Source organism: Ixodes scapularis, unplaced genomic scaffold, assembly GCF_016920785.2.
Source record: "Ixodes scapularis isolate PalLabHiFi unplaced genomic scaffold, ASM1692078v2 ptg001522l_1__unscaffolded, whole genome shotgun sequence".
In the NCBI taxonomy this organism is placed as follows: domain Eukaryota; kingdom Metazoa; phylum Arthropoda; class Arachnida; order Ixodida; family Ixodidae; genus Ixodes; species Ixodes scapularis.
Window position 1 is genome coordinate 517,299 of NW_024610159.1, and position 8,872 is coordinate 526,170.

Consider the following 8,872-nt stretch of genomic DNA (forward strand, 5'->3'; position numbering starts at 1 on the left):
TCGTGGTTATAGCGGCGTTTGAATACTTCTTAATCATGGGAGTGTCGGTAAGTCCGGGCAGAATCACGTTCACCCGAATTCCCTTGGTCGCCAGCTCAAGGGCGACGGACTTGGTGAACGCAATGAGACCACCCTTGGAGGCTGTGTAGGCGCCGAGTCCTGGAAAGCCACCCTTGCCAAGTATGCTCGCAATGTTCACAATAGCTGCTCCTGTTACATTCCGTGATAGCATGTGCTTCACCGCTTCTTTGGTCACCAAAAATGTACCCTGCAAGCAAGAAATGCTGCATTGAAGTTTGAAATTATCATGCAATAACACCAGCCGATTGTGACTATCTTTTTTTTTTTATTTCAAGAACCATGCATATTACAAGTAATAAGATGTGTTTAAAATATATTGCCGCGCGCAGACTTGCAGAGGGTTCTCGTTTGTTCTTGCTGCGAACATAACTTCTATCGTTTTTGTTGTTCTAGAAAGTGCGTGTTCATTCTCGCCCCAAGCGCGCTACGCTCGAACGTTCCCCGCCGAATCTTCGAGATAGTGACTCATTCTAGATAAGAGGCCGCCCGCGACCTTGTCGAGTCAGTCTCGCCTCTGCGCTCGATCCTGCGGTTTCGCCGACATCGACGCCCGCGACGCTCTGCTGTTTTCTTTTGTACCCTTTTATTTTTGGCACAAGTTCGCCACATTAAACGTTTATTTCTTCTTGTTCATTTTCTGTTTTCTTTTGGTCACCACCCGTGACAATATCTTGCAAAGAGAAATGAAGAAAAAGAAATAATATCGCTAAATACATGCCGATACACTACAAAGTAGCAGCACTATTATATTTATTTGAGCAGTTATCACCTCGGTAGCTAACCATCTTACAACAAAATACATAGTGCATTCACCTAGTTTTGAAGTCGCGCGTTAAAGCTACGCGATGATATTAAAGACGATCTAGATAAATATTTGTCATTCTGTAGGATATAATTATTAACACCTAAGAACCATATTTGCCACGTAAGAATGAATGAGCAAATTTATTAAAAAATACATGTCCTCAAGAAAAAAATGGTGCGTTAAAAACAAAAGAAAATCAAGAAAGGGTTGTTCAGAACAGAAAGACATGGTGTATGCTATTTCTGATAAATGTGCGCAGAAAATTTTGCCGCGTGCGTTTTGTGGTTGGAAACGCAATAGGCTGCCATGTGGAGGAACGGGACTGAACTTTGTCCCGCTTGACCCCGATCTCCGGGAAAGTTCAAACAACTTATTCTTGCCTGCCAATGTGTGTTCTGGTTTCGAGCTTTCCTGAACCCACCATGTATATGAATGCAGAGATAACGCGCTACTTCGTAGCAATGACCCCTCAGTAGACCGCACGAGATGCGTTTGACCTTTTCCCTTTAACGTTTGCTGGCAGAAGTTCGCCCCGTTAAGCACTTATTTTGAATTCTACACTTGTCCATCTTTTTCCATTCGTAACAATATTTTGAGGTAGGTGAAGATCTCGACGGGGCAACGGAGCTCAATGTCATCTCGGCGTAGGCTCCACGAGCTGGCTCGGCCTCCTTAAGTCATTCTCACATCTGTCACCGCGTGTCGTGTTCACCATGCCGCCGACGGTATCTTCGTAACACTATAGATATTTCAGTTTCAAGCAAAAATATTTTAGTAAAATAATTTTTCCCTATAAACACTGGCGTCTAATTTGAATCTGAAATAATTTTTGAAATAATGGTTAGAAAAGGTGAACTAAAATGAAATGCCCCATAAAGAAAAACATGCTGTATTTATAATATATTAAGAATAAAGTTTTGGGTATTTATCTTAAATCTGCGTTACTTTCTTTGTAATACATCCGTTTAACGTAGCAAATAATACAGCTCACCTAAAATAGTGATACATCTCTGTTTTTAATAAAGTTATTTCTGGGTATCTAAAAAACATTCTAATACAAATATATTCCTTTTTCTGTAAAAATATCTGGTCACAGGAATTGCCGCATTTGACTGGGAAATAGGTGGGATTATGTCTCACAGCTGTGTAACACATATTTCTTCAGTTACTCGTTTGGTTAATCAACTTTCATTTCAAAAGTTTAACGAGCACACTGTTCATTTTGATACAGTCAGTGCTACTCAATTTTGGTGTTATTACATTCATACAAGTTTGGAATATAGAAAAGAAATTTTTTGAAAATTCTCTAGACACAAATGTCAGTACAGGCGTGGATATGCGTTAAATACCTTTCTAAAACTCTCTGCTATTGATTGGGCTGTCTGCCCTCATGATGAGTCAATCAAAGCAAACGTAGAATAAAATAATATAAACTTTAAAACAAATCGACATCAATATAGGTAAGTCAGGGGAACCTTGTCATAACATGACGTATGTCATTCAACATAAATCTGGGGCTTCATCTTGTTTGCCTTCATCAATTATGCGTCTGTTATAGATGTTTTCCGCTACAGTTCACTTGGCGGATAATTTTGTATTAACAAATAAGCAAACGGTTGGATGAAGTCTGCTCCAAGGGCGAATAACCATGTTTTACTTTCAATACTGAAATAACCTCATTACATGAATATATCTACATGTCATGGACTGAAGCATTCTCATGATCGAGGAATGCGTTGCTATAAGTAAAATATGTATTCGGATACTTAACTGCCGGAAACTCACAAAAAGTTTCAAGTATGTTTTGGTAGTCAAGATGAGGCACGAACAAAACTAAAAAAAATGCAGGGTTTCAAAAAAAAAAAGAAAAAAAAAAGATCGGTCGCTTAGCCATTGCCATTGTATTTCTGCCTTTAACAAATGTTTTGGTAAGAAACACGTGTCGTACAAACGTAGAGCGTATTACGGTAAGGCACTAAGAAATATTTCCTGGTATTATCCATTCAAGGCAGATGTCGAAAATTGATCCACAGGGTCCGATCGGCAAAAGTAAACCCTGCTTTTTAGCCCGCATAAAAAAACTCCGCTTCGCAGGAAGCTGAATGTTCATTAGAATGCGACGCAAGAAATATAAGCCAGAATAAAAACGTTTGAGAGCATGATCTTACGTGCATCAAAAGATAAAATGAAATAAGGACTGATCTCTAAGAGCAGATGACAACCCCCCCCCCCTTTCCCATTCGGACTTTCCTATCTTCACAGGCGAGGCTGTGTTTCACCTTGACGGACAGGTCAACTCACAGAAGAGCCGTCACTGAAGCGGATTCATCCCGCAGTGGATACTCGAGAAGTGCGCTTTAGATCCGGTAGCTTCACGTAGCGGACAAGTCGGCGGAGTCTGTATGTTTCAAGTGAACGAGTTATATTATCGACAACAAGAAAACAAAAAGTCAGGATTCATGGGCACAGCGCAAAAAGCGAGGAACCTCTTTTCTGTTAGAGTTCGATCAGATGGCCTAATATTTTTATATTTCTAACCTTTTTTTTGTACAAACACTTTATGTTTGCGTGCATTTTTTTTCTTTGGTGGCAAATAATAAAAAAGCTAAAGCAATTCTGTCAATAAAAATTCAAACTAAATTGTTTTAGTTAGGTTTTAGAATTAAGAACATAAAAATGAAAAAAAAAATCAGAGACGTTATCAAGCGGCTTTGATGTAGCGTCAGGCGTGGCTACTGCGCAACGGAGGCGCACAGCTGGGCACGCGGCGGCGCCAGTGCGTCTGCCGCGGCTATGACGTCACTCCTCTAGAATGCGCAGACCGGCGAGGCGCGCTTTGCGGTGGCGGCGGCTCCGGCGCGCCAGCTGTGCGCCGTGTCACGTCACTGCTCCACACGCATGCGCAGCACGGCTCTCCAGGAGCCACGCGAAACTGCTCAACCTCGGCCAGTGTGGCTCACGCTATAATATTTCAGATTTATGCGCCAAGTACCCACGTAGCAGGGATTACGAAATAGCCATTGGAACCCCTCTTTCTCCTCGGAATCAGGGCGAGGAGGAAAGCATGACATATTGCGCAGATATCTCAGCATTTTGCGCTTTCCTCATGCCTTACCCGAGCAGTCAAATTCGCTGCACGCGTTCTCTCATGAACAGCACGCTCAAGGCAGACGTAACCTCTGGCTATGATGTAACACCCAGCGGCTGTTTTTTGTTGGTTTATTCTTGCGTTTATCGATATGTTCGGGTCAGAGGCGTCTGATTTTAAAATTCACAGGACAAAAATAGACTAAAATTGGACTCTTTTACTCGCCTTTCTAAGAGCTTTTCTAGCTTTTGTTTGAAAAAAAGAGGAAACAGCGGCCAATCCAACAACGTAGTGACTCTGTTTACGTATCACGTCAAGAGTCGTGAGCACTTTTATTATTATTATTATTATTATTATTATACGCAGTGGGCAAGTAAAGCACCAGGAAATATTGAACAACGATTCGGTTTCGCCGCCAAAACCAAAAGCAAAATTAAAGCCAGTGGCTCTGACACACACGAAGTTGTGGCGCAGTCCATGCAAGGCGATACGTAGCAGACGCGATTGTTGCCCCTTTCCTCCAGGGTCGCTGTCTGCCCGTAAACATCAGTCCTTATTTTTTTAATTTTAGGGGCGAATCTCCTTAAGGTATAGCCTTGTCCATCCGTCCGGCGTCCGTGCTCACATCGATTGCAATGCCTCCAAAATCGGCCCAAGCTAAAAAAAAAACAAAAAAAGAACGTGCGCTTGCACGGACGCTGGAACTCAGGACAGCTTGCTTACGAGCAGACGTCTTAACCACGACGCTACACTTCAACGTTGCATGTAGCCGCTCAACGTCTATACAGGAGAAGGCACTGCGGTCAAATGCGTACATAATCGCGTCAAACTTTGCATGCATTGGTTTAACGTTTATAGACGAGAGGGTGCAGCGGTCAAATGCTCAACTGCGTATGTAACCACGATCCATACCACACATTCTCTTTCTGACATGGACCGTTGACTTAAGCTGTGGAGATGCGTTCCCACGGCTTCTTGCGGATCCAAGCTTATCCGCTACAAGAACCACTGGCTCTGCATTTCACTGATCATAAAGCAGTAATAATGAAGTCGAAACGCAACCCGGAATTCAGCACTACCTATGAGCAACCTATGAAAAATAAAATCAGTATCATCAGCACCACCAGAGCTTCGTCCCAGTCAACATCATTCACCACGTGGAGATGCGGCCTCTTTTTTTTTTTTTTTATCCCCCTTAAGTTCATGATATCAAACTTTCTCCTTCTGGCTTAAATTTCTCGCGTCACATTCTGGTGAACTTTCAGCTTTCTCCTCGCGTAGTTTATTCATGCGGGCTAAACATCCGGGCTTACTATTCTCGATTGAACCCTGCATATCTGGCAGCAGCAAGCGGAGAATATTCTTATACAATATATAATTGTAAGGAAAACGTTGATTCTGAAATACTTCGTTTGAAATAAGACAAAATTAGAGGTGCAATGACTGTAGGTACAAAAGGCAATGATGTGATAAACTAACCGAAAAAAAACATCATCGGTATAAGGAGTGAAGTCTTATAGTCGCGAGCAATCTTAGATCGAGATAGATTAAGTATCCGACAAAGATCAGAGCCATGTAACGTTAACAGCATTTCAAGCAATACAGGTGAAGGCCGTCGCAAAAGAAACGTTTCTATGAAAGTACTTTCCATTAAAATGTGGTTATGGGCACCGCCACTGATTTTACATAGAACGTAGTTCAATAGAGTATAGTATACATGTTTGAAACATTGCACTATATCTACAGCGTTAATCAAATGGATTTGATGGTCATTTGAAGAAACCGAATGATACGGGGTTCGAACATAACGAGCTCAGATTTTGTACACAGGTCGCTGAAAAACGCCCATTAGGTGCATATAAGTTGCATTGGACAAAGTTACTTTAGTAAAAAGTTAGAAATCATGCACTTCGAATCCCTACCTACGGGGTCCGTTGTTAAACAAAAAGCGTCTGATTGGCGCGACAGACAAGAGATGACGAAACTTAAAATTGCAGGCGGCCACTACAGGCGATTCTCTCAACCTCGGTAATAATGAATTTTAGTACTGAATTTTGTTATTTTGTAGAGAAGCAAACGGCTAGAGCTACGAGTTCGCGTCAGCATTTCGTGGTCCACGCTGTGCATGCTAGTCGTCGCTATCCGCCAATCCAAGACCGCGTTCCTAGAGCGCGCACGTGCAGTGTGGAACATAATGCTAACGCAAACGAACAGCGCTCGTATGCGCAATACTTACTCCAATCTTACGTACACGAGCAAAAGCAAGCGCTCTGCGTTTGCGTTAGCGTTGCGTGTTCCACATTGCACACGAGCGGAGCACAAACTGCATCTTGAATTGGTGCATGGCGACGACGCGCATGCGCATCGTGGAGCACGAAACGCTAACGCAAACGCTCACAGGCTGTGCTTGCTCCTGTACTCAATAATAAAACTCTCTACTAGCAGACATCTGTTCTGAGACAGAAGTGATGCGTTATTTTTCTGAGCGCTTTGTGAGTGCAGGTTATTTCTTTGGTTTGTTCTGCCAATAAAATTGTAGTGTCGTACAACGACACCCTTTGGTGACTTGTAGTTGTCACGCCTTCAGTTAGATGGCACCACCACCCATACTCTGTACAGTATTGCATCGGGACAAGTAAAGGTATTCTCTCTCTGGTCGAAACACCGTCTGGTCGTTGTCTGGAGTTCACCCCTTCCGCGGCCGTCCGGCCCGGAACACAAGAACTGGCGATTAGGATGAACATCACGGGAATTGCACCGCCGCCGCCCTTCCCTGCCACGCCCGGCACGCGAGCTGTGCCATGTCCCGCTGAATACAACTTTTCGAGAAGTTTTTGCTCGCCTCCGGCGCTAACGAGCTGCCGCCGGCCCGTCGGCAAGCTCTGCTCCTGCACTGACCGGGACCCAAAGAACGGCGCATTTTTGACGCGCTTCCGCAGCCGACACCTAGCCCGCCAGCCGCCGCAGCAGCCGACGAGGCAGGAAAGAGCAGCAAGCCATACAAGCCAGACCCGTACGACGCCGCTCTCCTATCCCTTACACGTCACTTCGCTGCCCGCTGCAACGTCCGGATGGAACGACAACGGTTCCGCGAGCGTCATCAACTCTCCGGTGAACCAGCGGCGGACTTTGCCCTTGCGCTCCGCGAACTGTCAACGTCCTGCAATTTCGCCGGTCAAGCCGACGAAAACATGTGCGAGCAGTTCGTCGCCGGCGTCACGTGCCCGCGTTTGCGTGAGGGACTGCTCCTAGAAGGGGACAGGCTGACTTTCGACCGCGCAGTGGAAATTGCGCAGCTTCGCGAGCCGGCAGCATGTGAGTCCGAAGCCCTCGCCAACCCTGCCCGTGGTGTCACGTTGCAAGCTCCACGGGGACGGCAGTCAACCAGACGCTACGGTCGAGGGAACCGTCGTTTTGACATCCGCTCACGCGGTTCGCCGTGCTCGCGCCCTGCACGCACGCCAGCGTCACAAAACTCCGGCAGCGTCGTTTCGTACTCCGGCTCCAACGGTCCCGCAGTAATGTTTGGAGGTGTTCTAGTCGGTGATGCATTGTAAACATAGAAATAAAACAGCGCAAACGAACACAAGGACAACTAGAAGAAGGGACACAGACACAGCGCTGACTTACGACTTACTTTCTTTCTCATCTTTTTTTTTAAACATATCAACATAAGAAAACAAGAAATGAAAAATAAAAAATAAAAGAAGAAGAATCCAGCATGTGGAAACTTCGGTACATCAACGTGCGACTCATCTCGCTGCCCCGCACGCTGTCGTACCTGCTACCGATGCGGGCGCCGCGGCCATTTCCAGCAAGTCTATCGACGCGCCCGTCACAACCAGGGGGAAGTTCACCTCGAGTTCAAGAGGTGGTGCCGGACAAGGATGCGGCATTCTTTCCGTCCACACCAACATTCTTTCCGTCCACATCGACAGCGTACGGGACTCTACGTTGACGTCCGAGTGACGCCACTTGCCTCGACTTCGCCGCCGCGTGTCGTCACGTTCCTCATTGACACCGGCTCTGCTGCCTCCATCATCAGGGAGGAGCATTTCCGGAGCCTGTACCAGAACAAGGTACAGCTGAGCTGCCCTCGAGTCACCCTGCTGGACTTTTCACGGCAGAAGATTCCTGTGCGTGATTCCTTCTGCGAACGTGTCGAGCACAGGAAAATGCCCTGCTGACCTTCTACGTCACGCCCAGTGGAACGTCGCTTCTAGGTCTCGGCGCCGTAAAAGTTCTTGTTATTCAGATTTTGGGCGCCGAGCTTCACTGTTTGTACATCACTGCAGAACCAACCACTGCCACGCTTGCCTCCACCCCGTCCACTTGTCCTCCAGGCACCGGGAAGCCCACCCAGGTTGCTCCAAGCCTTGGTCTACCAGCGATGCTCTCAACCGAGTTTGGTCAGCTTTTCTCACAAGGTTTGGGACCTGCCAAGGGGGTGCAGCACGAGGTCACGATTAAGCAGTCTGTTGTTCCAGTCGCGCTGACGTTGAGGCGTCTATCGCTTGCCTTGCGGCAGCAAGTCACCGACCAGCTGAAGCGCCTCGAAGCTGCCGACATCATGGAAAGAATCAGTGCATCCGAATTGGTTTCCCCAGTGTCGTCGTCCTGAAGGAAGACGGCATCATCCGTCTTTGCGTCGACCTCACAGAACCCAACAAGGCAGTAGTCGTCAAAAACTTTCCCTTGGCGCATACGGAAGATCTGCTGCACGCCCTCAGTGGAGACCGCCACTTCTCTAAACTGGACATGTCAGCTGCATATCATCAAGTACTGCTTCACCCATACAGTAGAGACCTCACAGCATTTATAATATATGAGTGGCTCTTCCATTTTAAGAGGATCTGCTTCGGACTTGCGTCGGCCCCAGCTGCGTTTCAGCAGCTGAT

The 8,872-nt window shown here is 46.1% G+C and overlaps 1 pseudogene; it reads left to right on the forward strand.

Annotated features, from left to right (window-relative positions):
* Positions 1–6,565: 6,565 nt before the first annotated feature.
* LOC121834562 lies at positions 6,566–7,105 on the forward strand (annotated as a pseudogene).
* Positions 7,106–8,872: the final 1,767 nt, after the last annotated feature.